The sequence below is a fragment of the Puma concolor genome, chromosome B3 (assembly GCF_028749965.1).
Source record: "Puma concolor isolate L17-30 chromosome B3, mPumCon1.1.hap2, whole genome shotgun sequence".
Lineage (NCBI taxonomy): Eukaryota > Metazoa > Chordata > Mammalia > Carnivora > Felidae > Puma > Puma concolor.
The window spans coordinates 133,401,819-133,421,986 of NC_141672.1; positions in this window are offsets into that span (position 1 = coordinate 133,401,819).

Genomic DNA, 20,168 nt, shown 5'->3' on the forward strand with positions numbered 1-20,168 from the left:
GGATCCGTTTCCTTTAAGAGTGCAGTATATATGATAATGACTTCATTGTCATCAAATAGAATACAATTAATTTTATTTTTTAGTATGTTATCAGCAAGCAAACCACCGGTATTAGCTTGACACCATCTGGGACTGACAGTTTCCTTATTACAAAATATGTAAAAATATGGATTCCCTTAAGGAATCTGTTGCGTTGCATCTGTTCAGATTTTTGTTATATGCTAATGGTTTTAACCCAGCATATGAAGCATGCACACACACACAAAAAAATAACTGAAAATTTTCAGCTGAATTACTTGTTTCACATTTAAAGTATCTCCAAGATGGAGAAAGCTGTGGAGGCAATGCTAGCGACAGGGGACTGAGCAGAGACAAAGGAGGAAGGACGAGCATCTCTTCTTAACCTGATGTTTCGTCATCTCCAGATTTGTCTCCAGAGAGTGTCTGACTGCCCTCGTAATTAAGGCCACTTGATATGTGAGGGAAGTGGACGGGGAAGAGGGAGCTGTGTGGTGCTAAATCCCAAATGAGCACTGGCTATAACAAAGAGATTGTGACTGATAAGACAATTATTATCCTTATAGCTCTGTGTTCATGATATATTAAACAATCACAGTGATTAAAATGAGCTATTATAATTATGAGACCATTCTCTGGGATAGAGTTTCTTTTATTTCAATCCCTGGCCTTTCTGTATTTTCTCACCTTTACTTTACTTGGATGCAGAAAATTCATTTGAACGAATTCTGCCTATTGACTAAGAGAGGACTTGGGTTTGAGCCAAAAACATGTAGCAGATTTCAAATGCTGGCCTCGGAGCATCAACCGTTTAGGGGAAGGGCCCGTTTGTGATGGAGAGCATTGTAACACACGGGATTGGGCTTCCAGAGGGATGCGGGGTGCAAGTTTTATGTTGGGGTGCTGCTTCTGCTCTGTGATTGCGAAGAGCTCTTGCTCGAGGCTAGCCGAATATTCACACTTGGATAACGATTTGGTATGAATTGCGTTTCCATGTATATATGTCCTCAGGCTCCAGAATGTGGAACATTCTAGGCATTACTTGTTCGCTACTTTTTATCCCAGGATGTATCTATGTATTAAGTTCTAAAATTATTATCAGTGCTTTGTAATTTATATTTATTCATCGCAAGTAGGAGTTTTCTTTTCTGATAATAAGAATGGCCTCTTTGTAAGAAACATAATGGAGCCTCTATAGCCCACGGTAACTCTCAATTTCTTGCTAATGTTAGCCGTGTTGGTTTCTTATATATAAAATATTCCCCCAAAAGGTGAAGTATTTGAAAACCAGGTGGATACCACTAAACAGGTTGATTATTCATGGAAGAAAGTATCATGGTTTGCATGAAATGCATCTTTTGAGATCCTTCTATGCCCCATGGAATGTCTTTTGGGGATGGCACTGGTGAAAAAGTCTGAAGCATATTGAGAACTTTAATATCTCCAGCCGGAAAACACTCCCGTAAGGTCTATTGATTCAGTTTCATACATTAAAAAACAAACAAAACAAAAAAACACATACTAGCATAAAACAAAGCAAGTGCATTTTTTCTTTAGCTGCTGATCACAGAAATTTTTAAAATTTTTAAAAAATGTTTATTCATTATTGAGAGACAGAGAGAGGCAGAGCATGAGCAGGGGAAGGGCAGTGAGAGGGGGAGACACAGATTCCAAAGCAGGCTCCAGGCTCTGAGCCATCAGCACAGAGCCCAATGTGGGGCTTGAACTCACCAACAGCGAGATCATGACCTGAGCCGAAGTTGGCCACTTAACCGACTGAGCCACCCCAGGCACCCCTATTTTTTTTTTAATTCCTCATTGACCATAGTTCCTTATCCTCTTGCCTGGTGTTTTCAGTCTTGTTTATGTGGGTTACATATATTGACCCATTTTAATCAATACTTTTCTATGCACAGAGTGGTCATAATGAGAAATAATGCCTTACGGTATAATTTATAGTGTACTCACTGCCAATACTCTCCTCCCAATAAGAGGGGGGCTCTAGTTTTTGTACAGAGCAAAAATAGGGATGGCATTTACTTGTGATTGAAATGAAAAGAACTTACAGACCTTCAGATAAAATAGCACATAATTGCCTTGGGGCACCTGGGCGGCGCAGTCGGTTGAGCCTTCGACTTCGGCTCCCGGTCATGATCTCGCGGTTTGCGAGTTCGAGCCCCGTGTCCGGCTCTGTGCAGACAGCTCAGGGCCTGGAGCCTGCTTCGGATTCTGTGTCTCCCTCTCTCTCTGCTCCTTCCCTGCTCACGCTCTGTCTCTCTCTCAAAAATAAATAAAGATTAAAAAAATTTAAAAAAAAAATAGGACTTAATTGCCCAGAAGTAGCTCGGGGAGGGGGCGGGGGGAGGGGATACTTAACAAAATAAGACAAAGACACCAAAAAGAGATACACTGGTTGTGTCTGAGTTAGCAGACACCAAGGGGTGAGATTACCTTTCTCCTAAATAGGCAGCCATTAAACTACAGATTTCCTAAGGAAGAATGATCACCTGCAAACATTTCATGTGTAACTATCTTGTAACATATGTTCACTCTTAAATCTCTTTTTTCTTTCATATCACTTTGGTTTCTTGAGCACTTGAGCGACGTGGGGCTGGGTGATGAATGCTTTTCATTCAATTCTTGCGGTGAGCCTTTGGGATGGTATCATTTTAATCCCATTCTGCTGAGCAAAACTGAGATCTGGAGAGCTGAAAAAAAAGCTCCCCCGTTGAGCTGGAATTTGAAGCCAAGCATCTACCTGACCAGAGCTCAAGCTCGTAACCATGGCAGGGCCCAGGGGACTAATTGGTAGGTTTTGCTCACTATGTCTGCTGCAAAGAATTAAGTATATTAGACTGTTTGCTACAAAGTAGGGACGGACTCAAGATCTGTGGGGGAACATGAAAATTTTCATGGGGAGGAGTTTTCTTACAAATCTTCATTTTTTACTCAACCTGAAGGAGTTACCACTTAGATACTTAAATCTTTTCTTAAACTGACCTCATACCAAATAATCCTTTAATGTTTACATGCTCTTACTGGAACATTCTGGTCTAAAAGTCCCCTTGGATTTCCTTGAGTCATGTCTTCCACACTCATGTGAAGGATCTAGGGAGATTCAGCTTTAAACTGTGGCCTTACAGAAGTTAATATTCTGTTGATTTTAGATTTGAATGCTAATTGATGAGGGTCAGAAAGAAGGATCGCCATTCATCATCTTAAAAGCTAGGGATTTTTCATGTTACGGTTAGGCATCTGTGTGAAAATTGGGCCAACGGGAGTTTGTAATGGATCATGATGAAGTCAGAGTTGGAGTATTTTTCCAGTATATTCCTGATGAGGTATTCAGTAACAGATTTAAGTGGTACTTAATGTTTCCCCACTGCATGCTGTCGGTAGACTTTAAATAAAATCGACCCAGAGTGTAGCTTTGAACTTGGTGAGCCAGGAGAGCTCTGTAGAACTTTACTGATGAGCTTGCAAAAGATAGTTTAAGTTCGTGAAGATATAATTAAAAACATAGCAGCATGATGCTCGATCAAGTCCACCTGTTAAATAATTCAAGAGATGAAACGTTACTTTTTTGTCTCCCTTTTGATGGTATGTTCCTATAGATACTAAAACCATTTGTATTCAAAATTTATTACTGTCCTTGGAAATAAAATGTATTTATATGCTAATATAATGTTAAAAAATGGTACTAGGAAGAATGAGCAGAATGAGTTACCAAGACAGTTAAAAAGTCCAAAAAATAATTTTTTTTTTGGTTACTGCGTAGGGTAGACATTTGAGAGTTTGGAAAAGTAATGCCTTTGATGGTCAGTTAGTGGGAAAAGCACTTCCCATTTTGTTTGAAGAACTATCACAGCTCCTCAGTCCGGTGGTTCTGGGGGAAACAGGGACGCTGGTCTTATGTCTCATCTGCCCCGGCTCTTGGGGTTTGACTCCGGCCTGGCCATGTGATGATTAGTGATGGAGGCACTGTCCATTGTTGGTCCAATGAAAATTATTCCTCACACTCCTGAGGAAACCATTGGTAAGGACCAAAGGACAGACTGTCTGCGAGGTTACAGACGGCACGGATGACCAGCGTGATGCTGTTGGCCTGACGCCATGGAAGGATCCCTTGATCTAGACTGAAGCCAGCTAGGGAGAGAGACGGAAGGAATCTTTAATGCCTCGATCACTTGAAAACAGCCACGCCTGAGATATTTCTTAGGATGTTTTAGTCACATGATTCAAAACAAAAAATCTCTTTTTGGCCTGAGCCAGGTCGGTTTCTGTCGATCGCAACCAAATTCGTCTTCAGTACCAAAGGGGGCCATTCCCTTTCTATCCTTGTAGCTCCAAGTGCAGAGTAAGCCCCAATCCACCGCCCCAATTTGTGTCATTCTGCCAAGCTCTTGCTCTGTCCTACCCAGAACATTCTCATGCAGCGTGGGCTCTTGCAGGTGACACAACCCACTTAACCGTTGGCGATGGGTATCTCCCTATCTGATAGTCCTTCCGTGGCAGATTCATCATTTGGGGACTCCACGGGAAATTCTACCTCTTCTGGAGTGCCTTCTCTGTGACTCTAGTCAAAGTTTATTCCTTCCTTCCCTTCGCCAAAGTGTTTCATGCTCATCAGTTCGCGTAACTACCACCTGAGCACCTACTGTCGTTCTTTAATCCAATGTTTGCGTTACTATCATTGCTGTTGTCCACATTTTATTGATAATGTTCACAAATGGGAGCCTTTATTATAATCGACTTATATTATATGTGGGTTTCAGCTCGCCTACTCACCAGACTGGCTCTGCTTATGTCAAGTTTGTGTACGAAGGTCATGCGTAAATAGCGCTTGAGTACAAATTTGAGAAGTTCTACAAGGAAGGGAAAAGTAGGTAATCCGTAGCTCTGATTGTGTGCTTTTTGTGCTCACAGTTCTGTATTCTGGCATCTTTATGACCTGAAGCCCTTAGCACAGCAGGAGACACATAGGAGCTACCTGACACTATTTTTTCTTTATTCTTCTCATTTCCCCATTATTAACATAATTTCAGAATATAAGTCAAAGTCTTCATTATGGCCCACAAGGCCCCCGTCTTCCTCACCCATTATTTTTCTGCTCTCTCCTCCTGCTGGGGAAAGTCATCGGAAGGATGCGTTAGCCAGTTAACCCGTGAGCTGGAGCTGGGCGATCAGGGGCTCTGCACCCTTTCCCTGTCTTTGGAGTATGGGTTCTGCTTGATGTGTCCACTCCCAGAGGCTGTGCCAAGGACGTAGCCATGATAGAGGGGTATAGTGTTGAGAGCACCTGCACGGTATACACGACTGAATCCAGTTAAGGCCTCCATATAAATTTAAAATCTGGCAGACTAGTGTGGGGATCCAATCTGTCCCGCTGCTGCCCAAGACAAGTATCTTATGTAAGTTCCCATTGCTTGTTTAAACTCTCACCTACCAGTCTTTCCCCACACTGTCAGCATAGGGGTTGGTTTTGGATTACATTCGGGAAGCTCCTAGAGGGTTGCTCTGTCCTCCTCTCTCCATATCCAGTCTACTGAGCTGTTCTGGCCTCTTTGCTGCAGTGGGAACATGCCAGCCGTGCTGTCACCTTAGGGCCTTTGCACATACTAGTCCTTCTGCTGGACATGCTTCCCATGTGTCTCTGTCCGTGTTTTCGAACCTGTGCTCCGAAGTCTCTTTCCACCCTACTCAAATAGCACACCACCTCCCTATCTAAAAGCTTCTTTCATGCCCCCTAAACTGTTCTGTTTTCCCTGTGGCACCTGTCACCTTTTTTTTTTTTATTTAAAAAAAAGTTTTTATTTTCAACGTTTATTTATTTTTGGGACAGAGAGAGACAGAGCATGAACGGGGGAGGGGCAGAGAGAGAGGGAGACACAGAATCGGAAACAGGCTCCAGGCTCTGAGCCATCAGCCCAGAGCCTGACGCGGGGCTCGAACTCACGGACCGCGAGATCGTGACCTGGCTGAAGTCGGACGCTTAACTGACTGCGCCACACAGGCGCCCCCCCAAAAAAATTTTTTTTAACGTTTTATTTATTTTTGAGACAGGGAGAGACAGAGCATGAACAGGGGAGGGTCAGAGAGAGGGAGACACAGAATCTGAAACAAGTTCCAGGCTCTGAGCGGTCAGCACAGAGCCCGACGCGGGGCTCGAACTCACGGAGCACGAGATCATGACCTGAGCCGAAGTCGGCCGCTCAACTGACTGAGCCACCCAGGCGCCCCAAGCACCTGTCACCTTTAACAGACCATATGATTTGCCATAGTTGTGCTGGCCCCAAACCTACAAAAGTGTGCCTGGCACATAGGCTGTACTCAGGAATTTCTATTAATTGACTAAAGGAATTGCTAATATCCCCAATCTAGGTTTTAAAGCGTATATCCTTACTTCCACTTACCTTACAGTTAGCCTGACTCTCTCCCCTTCTTTTACATCCTAAGTATTCTGCGTCCATGGTACCACTCATACAGTTCCTCTTACTCGGGACGTCCTGCTACTCGTCTTCACTGAACTGTATTAAATGTCATGATCCTTCACTTTCTGAAGGCCTTTTCCCTCCTCTGAGCTGCACCGTCTGTTTAGAGGTCTATGCAGCCTTGTGATGCAGAGTAATTCTGTATGTTACCTTCTTTTACTCTCAGTGTGTATGTGTCATTCCAGAGCGTCACAAAGGACCACCAGTCTTTTATTTCTTACAGTCTCCCTGTAATTACATTCTGGTCATTTACCCATTCGCTGATTTATCCAGCAGATGATTGGCGAGGACCTGTTACAAAGTAACCACTGTGCTTAGACCACGGGAATACACATCCTTGTCCTGGATGAGTTTATAGATTGGTAGGAAGGGGAGACAGAAAAGCAGACAATTATAAAATATTGAGGTAAGAACAGGGAAAAAGAAACAGAGAAAGGAAAGAAGAACTATATATATATATATATTCAATGTGTATATATGTATATACACACGTGCGTGTGTGTATATATATATATACGTGCGTGTGTGTGTATATATATATATATATATATATATACACATTTAATACACACAAGCGATAACTGTTGCCGTTCCAAACATCACATTGACTTTTTTTTTAAAAGACGCCTTTTTTAAAAGTTTATTTATTGATTTTGAGAAAGAGAGAGACAGAGGCAGAGAGAGAAGGAGAGAGACAGAGAATCCCAAGCAGGCTCCTCGCTGTCAGCGCAGAGCCCCGTGCCCTGCTTGGTCTCATAAACCGCGAGATCAGGACCTTAGCCGAAGTCAAGAGTGGAATGCGAAACAGAGTGAGCCACCCAAACACCCCTCTTTCCACGTTCTGAAATCCTATTGGCCAGTACGGTGTCACATGTCCATTCTAAACCGATCGCAGGCAAAGAGAAATAGGATTCTCTGTGCTTCCAGTTAGAGTTAGACAAAAGGTTAGAGTCTGATAAAAAGATAAATGAGTACTAGTTAGGTAAAAAAAAAATTGTCTGCCACAAATATATTCTAGATTCTCTGAGGGATAACAGTTGGTCTTCTCCACTTGGGAGCAACTTAGTCTGCAAGAAGAATGAGCTCAAAAGATATCCATTTAACTTTTCCCCGGTGGCACCTTTTCAGAGAAGCCAATTTATGGCATCATCATCTCCTTACTAAGACGGCAATGGGAATAGCAGACTAGTGATCATGGGGTGTTTGCAAACCCAGATTTAAAGCACAGCCCACAAAATAAATAATTCTAGGCTAGTTACTCATTCTCCTTGAAAATTATTTTTCGCACCACTAAAAGTGAGATAAGGATAACTTTCAGATTATTTTTTTTTTTACAGTTTATTTATTTATTTTGACAGTGAGTGTGGGCAGGGGAGGGGCAGAGAGAGAAGAAGAGAGAAGATTCCAAACAGGCTCTGACTGGCCATCGCAGAACCCGGCATGGGGCTCAGACTCACGAACCATGAGATCATGACCTGAGCTGAAATCACGAATCACTGCTTAACCCGGCTGAGCCACCCAGGTGCCGCCCAGATCAATGTCAAGAGTACCTGACATGGGTGATCAATTTAGAACCTATTATTGTTATTAATATCATTATTTTATTATTATTATTTGTCAGAGGATTTGGGACTAACCCAAGTCCTAAGACTAAATAGAAATAATCGGTTACATAGACAGAATTCACTACATCAAAGACCTAGAAAGGGCAGGGTCGGTTTGTGCATTTACGTGCATGAAATTTGCAACTAGCACTGTCTGCTTCATCAGCAGGAAATTGAGAAACTACAGTCTCACTGCAGTGTTCCCATGCTTTCTTCTGTGGGGCCAAACATTGTTCATTTCCTTCAGGCGTGTTCTTTTGTTTTATTATGTGCTTATCTACCTTATTTTTTTTAACATTTGATTATCTTGTATCTACTTCGGCCAAAGCCCTGTGGATCTGTCACCTGCAACAACCTTCACACATCTTCACTGCAATGCAAAACCTCTTCGGTGTTGAGCATGCTTTCACCTCCAGTTTCTGCAAGTAGTTAAAAATAGTGCAGTCCAGATTTGTTCTTTACCTGTATCTCAAAACCAGAGCGATTCTGTGTGCTCTTTTCACAGGGGTTGGTGCCGGCACTCTTACTCTAGCCATTATCTCCTTCAGCCACTGGGAATATCCACTGTGAGCCCTCGGGTATGCAAGGAGACTGTAAGTAGGGGGAAAAGGAGAAGGCAAACTGGAAAAAGAGGATGACTTCTCTTAGATGTCAGTGTAACAAACTGCCCCAAGGAAAAGGAAAGGCATTTTTGCTTCAGGGAAGGTAACTTTGATAAGGGGACAAAGCAGGTGAAGATATCTTAGTAGATCCAAGATACTCAGTAGAGAGGGTGAGGGAGTTTGTGAATCCAGACAGATTCCTGCAAGCCTTAATTTGCTTAAAGTTCAAAATCAAGCCAGAAACAAGCTTTTACTCACCTCCATCATAGACTTCTGGCTTTCATTAGCAGAAATGATTCTTGGTTTTCTTTTATGTAGGGTTGTTTATTTTGAAATAGAGAGAGAGTGTGTAAGAGAGGCAGAGAGAGAAGGTGAGAGAAATTCTTAAGCAAGCTCTGAGCTGTCAGCACAGAGCCCAATGTGGGACTCCATCCCACCATCATGACCTGAGCCAAAATTGAGAGTCAAGTCTGATGCTTGACTGAGCCATTCAGGCTCCCTCCCCTCGCTTAGCTCTTATTTTTATTTATCTATTTTACAGGTTTGGAAGTTCAATGGCCAAAAGTGCTTCCTGTTGACTCAAAGCTTTTGTAAGCACTCCTCATGATGGGAAGAAATCACGCAATGTTTGTTTTAGAAATGCTAACGGCTGTTAGTTACTTTTTGTTGTTGTTGTTAATTACTTTTTAAAAGAAAAGGGGGAACAGTGCACATTTCAGATAGTTGTGAAAAACATGTAGGAGCATTAACATGCTGCAGAATTCAGGTTGCTAATATAACTGATGTGGCATATAAAATAAACCATCTACCAAGTACCGTGGACCCCTCTTACCTTGGTTTTGCTTTCCATGGTTTCAGTTACCTGCGGTTGACTGTGGTCCAGAAGCAGATGCTAATCCACCTGATGTACTGTCCGGTCAATGCTACACTACGGTGCCTACATCATTCATCGCGCTTCGTCTCATCATGTGGGCATTTATCAGCTCGCATCATCCCAAGAAGAAGGATGAGTGTAGTAACAATCACATATTTTGAGAGAGAAATAAAGACCACATGCACACAACTTTTATTACAGTGTATTGCTATAATTGTTCTCTCTTATTATTAGTTATTGTTAAGCTCTTACGATGCCTGATTTATAAATTAAACTTTGTCATAGATATGTATGCATCGGAAAAAACACAGGGCACATAAGGCTGGGTTTCAGGCATTCCCTGGGGGGTCTTGGAATGAATCCCCTACAGGTAAGGGGCAACACTATAGCAGAATATTAACGTTTAAACAGTTAGTACAGCAAGCATTTGGTTTTGTATATGTAGGGTCTTCGTTAATTATTTTGTTTTAGAAAAGTTAAACTTGAATCTAAAAGATATTGTCTCCCTATTTCCCCAATTAACCAAAATTAACAAATTTAAACACAGTTTTGACCACAGAACTCTCTATACATATTTATTGAAGACTTACCTTATTTTTTTTTTTTTGTATTTCTGATACCAAGCACGTTATACAAAGTCAATAATTCAATCTGTTAAAGAAATCGGTTAATAAGGACCTTAATGAAGTCGTCATATCAGAGAAGCTGAGGCAAACAGCTTCTAGAAATGTAGAGGGGTGCAGACCAGGGTAGAAGTAAATTTAGGAGACCAGACTCCACCTTTGCTGTCTACATGATCACAGACACGTCCGTTAGCGTCTCTGTGCTTCAGGTAAACCCACCTTTTCACTATTACTATTCCATTCCTGGTCAGATCGGTTTTACTTTCAATTCATGATCAAAGGTCACTCAACACTGCATGGAAATTCTACAGTTTCCTGGGCTGCTTCAGGTTTTATGTCTTTATCCAGAGTTAAGGGAAGCCCTCGAAGAAATTTTAGCAGGGCAAGGACCTGATCAGATTGCATTTGGGGAAGGATTTTCGTACAGTACCTCATTTTATCCTTGTAATAACGGTGCATGGGGGACGGGGGGTGCTATTATTCTTTTCAGCTCTAAAAAACCCTGAGGCACAGTGAGGTGAAGTAATGTGCAGAGACCCACAGCTGGCAAGTTGTGGATTGAGGATTGGAATCCAGGCAATTTGTTCTAGATTCTGTTGTTTTGAATGTGTCGAAAACATCTAAGTGTAGACATTGATGGCTCATAGATAATTGGGACTAGGGTTTAGCAAGAGGCCTAAACCATGTCTTAGATTTATTAGTCAGCCATACATAGATGCCTGGGTGGCTCAGTTGGTTAAACATCTGACTCTTGATCTCAGCAGCTCAGGTCTTGATTTCAGGGTCAAGTTCAAGCTCCAAATTGGGTTCCACACTAGGCGTGGAGGCTACTTAAAAAATACAGCTGATGATAGATAGATAGATAGATAGATAGATAGATAGATAGATATTGAAAATTATGTTCACATGTGACAATATCTAGATTGAGGGTACAAAGGGGTAGGACAGAGTTCTACGCCAAAGCCAGGAGGGATGCCACCACTTGGTGATTAGGAGGGTTAAATATGCCAGCAAAGCTGGTGGAGAAGAGTGGTCAGAGTTAGCCAGGAAAATGGGAGGGGATGGGGCCACAGAGTCTAAGATGATAAAGGGCACATCTTAACAATCTTCAGCGCTTCTGAGAGGTAAAATACCAGGGGGGCAAAAATGTCCATTGGATTTGATAATATGGACTTTCGTTGTGATCTTATAAGAGTCTTGAAAGAACGGAGGGGGGTTGAAGCTAGATTAAAATAAGTTTCCTCGTCATTCTAAAAATTCTGTGACTTTGAATTTTAAGGATCCCCACCTGAGGAAGATAATAGCCTTTGAACAAGGCTATTATGATACCCAGGTGCCAGTTTCAAGTCACGTTGCCAAAAGTGGCCTGTTTGGCGACATTCTGTTGTAGAGAATCTTTCCAAATTAGCAAAAATAAAATCATGTGCCTTCTTCTCTCAGCACTACCTGCCCTTCATATGCTGCCTGCCCTCACATAGAAGATGCAGATGACGGGTGGGTAAGAGGAGCTGGCATCGACGGAGAGAGAACTGGGTTCAGATGTCTCAGGCCTCTGAAAGAGGGAAGATTTCTGCAAGCTCTATATTCTCGCTTATCGAATCAACTCTTCAGAAGACAGCATCCGGTGATCGGTGAAGACACGCATTATCAAGCGAGTCACTGTGACGTCATAGAGCAGAACTTCTTACCAAACAAGTGTGATTTTGAAAGTTTACATTTAACCTAAACACTTTTGTTTTTCAGAAGCAACATTCAGGTTATTTTTAGTCAAGTCTGAAATATGCATCAAACACTCCTTGTCAGACTACTGAAAAAATAGGAAAAGTTGTATTTTTTAAATTTTTTTAATGTTTATTTATTTTTTGAGAGACGGAGATAGAGCATGAGCAGGGGAGGGACAGAGAGCGAGGGAGACACAGAATCTGAAGGAGGCTGCAAGGCTCTGAGCTGTCAGCACAGAGCCCGACATGGGGCTCGGAGTTACGGACCGCAAGATCATGACCTGAGCGAAATAGGACGCTTAACCGACTGAGCCGCCCACGCACCCCTGAAAAGTTGTATTTTAATTGATTATGGTTTTTCTGCCATTTGGGAAAAAAATCCCATTTTAATAGAACTTTTAAAGTTATTTTGTACTTAATTGAGTTTTTCTTTTTTGACCAGATATCTGATCAAATCAAATCATTGTGTTTCTACAGGCTCTCTTTTAATCTCCTTGAACTGAATATGACAGGAGATAAGAATAAGGATCCTATTTACAAAAATGGCTTTCCTGCAAGGACTTCTTTACAAATGACATGTGTAATAATTTTCAAAATACATTGTATTTTTCTTTTTTTAAAAATATTTATTTATTTTTGAGAGAGAGAGACAGTGTGTGAGCAGGGGAGGGGCAGAGAAAAAGAGAGACACGGAATCCTAAGCAGGCTCCAGGCTCTGAGCTGTCAGCACAGAGCCCCACGCGGGGCTTGAACTCATGAACTGTGAGATCACGACCTGAGCCAAAGTAGGACGCTTAATCGACTGAGCCACCCAGGTGTCCCAGTATATTGTATTTTTCACATTTGATGTTGGACCAGGTTCAATACAGGGATGGTTGTCTTCACGGGGTGCGTGATATTTGTTGGTTGTGTTTTGGCTTTTGTTTGTTTTTTATTATTATTCGTTTCTTGCTTTGTGTTTGTTTTGTGCATTAAACTTACTCCTTTCTAAACTAATCTAGCAAGTGAAATTTGAGGTGATAAGATGATTTCGGAAAAAACGAAAGCACGTGTCACCATTCCTAGGCGTACTGCTTCAAAGATTTCACAAACCCTAAGGTTATTAGACTATGCTCCTAGTATCAAAAAGTAACTGTTTAGATTGTTTGACAACACGTTTATCTTAAGTTCTTTTGAAACTTTTTTTTTTTTAACTTGGAATATAATCTCCCCTAAGCACCTGCTCCATTATTCTTGGGGAAGAAAATACACTTCCTCCACATCAGGCTCCCACTTCGGCTGGTCTCCCACGGGAATCATCCCTGATGGACCTTCTTGGCATCGGTGATTGCAATGATACTCTCACTGTGGGGACTTTTAAGTAACAGGACAATCAGCACACGTTCCTTTTCATCTGTGCCTTCCATAATTTTCTTTGGCAGAGGTCTCATCGAAAATGCTTGATTTTTTCTTCCCCAATTAGAATTCTTCAAAGGAGAGAAAATGCGACTTGGAGTCCAGGTTTCGTAGCAAATGGTTTAAGACCACAGCTGCTCTGGCTTTTGAAGTCCCCTCTGCCCACCTCTTGATGCTGAAACCCTCTTAATAGCAGCATTAGCTATTTCAACTCCATTTTCTGACAGGATAGGTCGAGAGTGAGGGAAAACCTTTCATGTGGGACTTTTCTACTCTGCTACCTTGCTTGAAAGAGAAAAAATCATTTGTATATATCTGGTCCTAGCACATACATGTAGTTTAATCTCCTTGCTTAGTAAGCAGTGATGGCTACTGCTAGGTTTTCCTTTATTCTGCCTTAATTAAAGGCAATTCAAGTTCCATACAATTAATTTCAAGGACAGTCACTCAAAGTTGCACTGATGCAATGCAATTGCAGATGTAAGGCACAGATTAAGCCTCAAATATTCCCAAGAACAAACTCTTTCCGTTTCTGGTCAGAAAGGGCTGAGGAAAGATATGAAAATGAGTTGAGATAATTTCTTGCCAGAGCTAGACAGGAAAAACAAGATCACTTGTATACTTATCTTAAAAATTAGAAGAAAACCCGTGCATCGAAAATCAGCCCTTTCCTTCAGCGAAGGGCGATGTTCACACCTGTAAATTCAGTTGTGTGAAGGCAGTCAAATGATACATGAAGCCGCTTTTCTCCAGCATTGGCAACTCCGCACCACTGGACGAACACTTCCTTCTTTGGAACAGAGCCGGAGGCAAGGTCTACTTGGTGAAGCTGAGGAGGGCGAACTAGCTGATGATATTTTTGATTGCCTCCATTGGCATGTGGATGTTGGGCGAAAACCATGTGTAAGCAGATTCTTTGGCATAGGCTCAACAGCTGACGTATTCATTCCGTGAAGCCCTTAAATCTCTTACCTCTTCATAGGTATCTTCTGACTTTCACACTTGACTACAACTTTGATTTTTAATTTTATTTTCCGGAAGAAACTTGAACTTTTGAGCTTGGGTTGAAGTTGAAGTGTTTTGCGTGGTCAAGTTCATTGCACGCATCTTTCAGCGGACCTAAGCTTATGCAGGTTTCTGGTGAAAACATGATTTGTAAGTAATGGTTTTCAGTCACACTTCACACCTGCTCTTTGAGAGTTCATTAATATGTGTATTTTGAGAGTTGGGTTATTGTTTGAATGGTTGTGCCTGGTGCTTCAGAACAAGGTGCTACAGCAGAAGAATCTGAGAAAAAGTAATGAGTTGGGACTGATGCAGGGCGACCTGGGTTTCTACTGATGACCTACTTGTGGCGTTATTTGACATTATACACACTAGACAACCTACCACGGGCTATCTTCCTCAAGATTCCACCTTGGTTTAGGCAGCGTGTTCTCTGAAAGTTGTGAGAAAACTCAGTGTTAATCTATCGGGACTTGATACATAGATCTTAGATTTAAGGAAAGAAGTTTCTCCTATATAATTGGAAGTTTGTTGCTGTGCCCTGAGGCACTGAGACTTTCCAAGCTTTCCTGGTGGTGGTGGGTAAGCTGGGGCTTGCCTCATATAACAGTCCAAATTGTTCTGGTATTGTTAGTAGAGTATTTGTAGGCTTTCTCTACCCTTTGAAGGTCTTGTCCTCCCTAGGGAGAAGTTTGGGGAACAGAGATCTCCATCATGGCTGCCTACCCTTCACCTACACACCAGATGGGTGATGACAATGGAAAAGTGTAGCTAATTCTGGGGAGTCTCACTGTTAGCTGCCGGGTGGCACAATAAAGAGCCAAAGAAGAGGAGTCCCAGGGATGCTATCATTGACTGTCTTCTAGGAAGTTCTCGGAAATGGCTGGGAAATATTGGAGGAGGAGAATGATCATATGTGATCACTCTCAATATTGAGTGTGATCAATACTTAATAAATATGAATACTTCCAGGTAAAAATTGCAGAGCAAATCAGTTCCCCAAATGTCTCTGTCTGGATGCCACAAACGTAATAGAACAACTAAGCAAAATATTTGCCAGCAAGAACTAAAATGAAAAAGGTTATGGCTTCGGTCATAAACTTCTAAAAGTCATAGCCAAGGGGAATAAAAAAAAAAATCTTGGTCAAACCTTTAGTTACTTCTCCCTTCCTAAGAAATGGCAGTGGGAAAAAAAAAAATGAGTCAACAAAATTCTGAGAGTTCTTATGAATATCCTACAATTAGGAAACAATCCAATTAAGAACGAACATTTAACCCTAGGTAAAGGCAGGGAACGATTCTAGTTATGGTGGACAACCTATCTATTCCCGCAACATGTTGGTGGAGGCTGAAGGGATTCATTTTGTTTCCAGATCTATGGGAAATTAGAGCACTTATCTGAATTTTGCAGGCATACCTCTAGGTAGCAGCCACAGAGTAGAGTGAACTCTCTTAGAAGACATTAATCCATCTCTTAGATACAGGGATCAGCCAAACTTTGGCCTGTGGGCCTGCCCCCTGCTTTACAAATAAAGCTTTATTAGAACACAGCTCTACCCATTTGTTTATTTATCGTCTATGGCTGCTTGCATACCACAAGAGCAGAGTAAATGAGTTGCAACAGAGACCGTAGGTTCATAGAACTTAACGTATTTCCCATCTGGCTCTTTGTAGAGAAAGTTTGCCCACTCTGTCTTAGACAAAAGGGGGGAGCTGAAGTTGCCCAACAAATTATAGAATATGCTAACGCCGAAATAGAGACAATTACATGACGTACGAATAAGGCGAGGGAAAAATACATTGTTGTCTATGTAAACACCGAGAAGAAAAGAACCATAAAACCCACTTTGGAAGAAAACGTAACTGAAGAAAATATAGAAAAAAGGGCCATACACCACAAAAATCACTAAGGAGAGGATGAACTAAAATTAAACATTTCAGAGGCACGAAGATCAGCTGACCTAAAATGATAAATGTGAACATTGCAGAGCTAAGGAAATGACTGGAGATTATGAAAGAAAACCCAACAGAGCAACCTCATCTTTGTTATTAGATAAGTTACAGAGAACCAGAGACAGCACACATACGGTGGAGAATCAAATTGTTGGTATAGACAAAAGGCTTGAGATCATCATGATAATCGCAGAGCAAACGGAAAGTGATTTTAAGAAATAGAGAAAAGCAAGTAGGTATTGGAAAACAGACACAGATGTTTTGATGACATGAGCATTTACTATTCTTACACTAGAGAACAAAATGTATAGAGATTTTCTTTTTATAAAAAAAAGAATAGTATTGTCAACTATAAGAGTATGCCATATTCCAGGAAAACTTGAAACAGGGCAAGAGGTGTATTATTTAAAATCCTAAACTTCCGTAAGAAAGAAGAAAATGGGAGCCATTTATAATGTGGCAAAAAAAAATTTTGAGCTAGTCTCAAATTTTTCCACAACTTTCTTTTTTTTAAAAAAAAATTTTTTTTCAACGTTTATTTATTTTTGGGACAGAGAGAGTCAGAGCATGAACGGGGGAGGGGCAGAGAGAGAGGGAGACACAGAATCGGAAACAGGCTCCAGGCTCTGAGCCATCAGCCCAGAGCCCGACGCGGGGCTCGAACTCACGGACCGCGAGATCGTGACCTGGCTGAAGTCGGACGCTTAACCGACTGCGCCACCCAGGCGCCCCATCCACAACTTTCAATGCCAGGCAATGTAATAATAACTGACCTCGATAATACTGATCCCTAACCAAGCTGTCCTTCAACTATGGGGGTGACAGGTAGCCTAATCCATTAAAGAACTGACAGAATACAAGACCCCCCCCCCGGGACTTCTGTGCCCCTAAACCCACTCATACAAAACTTAAGGAAATGTAGTCATTCAAAGGAAGAATGAACAAACCCTCATAAAAAGATGAGTGCAGCATTCAATGCCAGAGAACAGAATGTACCAGGGAAAAGGAAATGTGGGTGATGTACCTTTTATACATGAATTATCCCATTAGCAGAGAGGCACCGCACATTCTCAAACATGCAAGAATTTAGAAACTATCTTGTCCGGGAAACAAGGTCAAAATAAATAAATACTTAAGTAATGAAAATAATAACAACAGCATCAAGCCAGTCGAGAACCCACACAGAGACAAAAAATTAACAAACTCAGAAATAGATGAGCCATATTAAAAAAAAAAACAACTAGCAACAGCAGTTATGGCGATTATCGAAACAAATAGAATAGAGTTGAAGATATAATATAAAAACATCGGCAAACTTGAAGAGGTGAAAATAGATGTTGAAGCAAGGGGATTAGATGTGAAGAAGTGTGCTAACTTTCTAATTTTTCACGGTTTGAGTTCAATGGGTATTGACTAAAATTGAAACATTTTGTTTCTGAAAAACAGAATGATTCCAGTGTGTTTAATTTTAATCGCTATTTATTTCTATAATCCTTAAAATCTTTAGGAACTAAGAGTTCTTGAGGTGACAGGACTTTCTCTAAGGTCGAGTGATTTTATCTGTTACATCACAATTTCTATTCCCTCTGTGAACTTCAAAAAAGTTTAAATGCTCTGAAACTTAAAAATCGTAAAAATGCAATTTATGACATTTTTTAATATTCACTTTGTCCACACACATTCATCCATTTTTCTACCCATTTAGTGTCTCTCTCTGTTGGTTTATATTCATGTTAATTTTTACATTTTGAATTCATATTTATATTTGGATGTACTCACATGAATTAAAATGTGTGGAGTAACATCCCTGATGTCAATGGTGGCTCTTTCTACGTAGGCAGATTTTTAAAAATTTTTCTTTTCTTTTCCTATTTTTGGTGATATGCTTGTTATTGCCTTTGTTAGAATAATGATGTCACTGAAGTCAAATAAAGTCATTGAAAAAAAAATGAATTAACTCATTATTCATAAGCCCTAAGAAGATTTTGGATGATATATGTGAAAACACAAAAATGCTGAAAGATTCGTAGTAACACTTAAAAACAAAATTCTGAACTAAAGGAAGCAAAGTAATTTTAAAACAGAATGCAGTCGACTTATCTGGCTTAGGGAAAATTGTAAAGGCTGACAAAATCCACCTCTCCTCTATGAATTCTTTCTCTTACATTAGGACTCTGAACTGGGGAATGGTATAGATTTTTTTAAAAAAATCTATTAGTGTAAGAATCCCACGTGGGGCACCATGTTCTGTGGTTTCCCACACTTTCCCCAGGATAAAAATGTTTCTCTCTCGATCGGTCCGATGCTGATTTGCTATGATATTTCTGCCAAGGCATTACTGTCTAGCCTATTGTCTTATTATGTTACACTTTCTAGAAAACATTTCTGTTACGACCCCATCCAAAGGAGTGCAGAATGCTACAGAGCAAATGAGGAAAATATTTATGGACATAAATACGATCTGTTGCTCAACTCCTATATCCCTTTGCCAACAAAAAGGGAAGGAATCGGGTCATGAGTTGAAGACTCACTATTCTAATCTTACCATTTTTCTAAGAGACCTAAAGAATCCTCGAATCACATTATTTATTTAGAAAGTCAAATGAGGAAAGGTCAGCCTGCAAGCGGCTTAAAAAAACATCCCGTGACTTAAGATGTCTAAAGAAACAAGATTATTAATAAAACCCATTGTTTTGGTCTTTGAAAAGTGTGATTGACTTTTCTGATTAACCACAGCCCTAGAAATTGGATTCATATCTATTCTCTCTTAAATGTTGCCGCATATCCTAACGATAGTCCAAACAGATAATCATACCTACCAGCAATGATAATGCGATCCTCAAGAGACAGAAGGCGAGGACAGTGAGTAGAACATTGTTTGGGCCCCAGCTGTGTTTAGCTTTCGACAAACCATGTGTTTCTTGTTAGACCATCTTCTTACTCCTTTGCCTTCCTCCTGACTCTTCAGCAAAAAACAGGATTTCAGCTCAGAGGGCCCAGAGTGAGTTCTTTGAATTCCCTGTGTCGTAACCTCAGTCTTTCTTGCATACCATCAGCAAATCTGGACAACGGTGACAATAAGCTGAAAGCTTTTTTTTTTTCCCTTCCTTTTTTTTGGTTTGTTTTTAACTGAACCATAAGCAGAGGCTTAAAACCACCCACAGCAGTTTTGTGTAGGTAGAGGTAGAATATTGAAATATAGTCTGGGAAAACTCTCAACTCTATCTCATCAGAGATTTGGAAGTGATTACCAAGTAGTTTTTTGGTCTGGTGGTAAAGCGCTGGCTACATCCCCCATTTGCACTGCGGCCAGGAGTCTCCAGGCTCCTGTGGCTGCGGGCCATCCAGAGCCACGAGACCTGAGACCCAGAAATGCAGGCCCTGGCTGCTGGAGAGAATGCTAATCCTTCCCGCCTCCTCCATTTTCCCTGCCCCTCAGTGCAGTCTCCAACCCTCCCGAAGCCACAAGTGTGTAAATGCATTCATTTTCCAGGAGCTGTTTATTCTGTTTAATAGACACCTATTGCCCCCTCATCCTTTCTTTTTAGACTGTCTGGACAGGCACAAAGCAAATTAGTGCAAAATGCTTTCAGTCAAGTGTCAGGTGGAATCATAGTGATGAATGCTCCACTCTTGGGCTTTCGAACTCTCTGGGTGCAGGTACTGACAGCACTGTCTCCCTCAATTACAGCCTCCTGGATGTGTCTCTGAAGTCTGCATAGAATGCCAAAGCCAATCCCCTAACTTTGGAAGGTTCTGTTGCAATAAAGACATTTTGAGCACACCGTGAGAGAAGAAACCAAAACTGACATCGGAAGTTTCCGAAAGTTTCAAATATATATTTCTTAATGGAGCATTTCCAGGATTTGTTGGTTCTTTTTT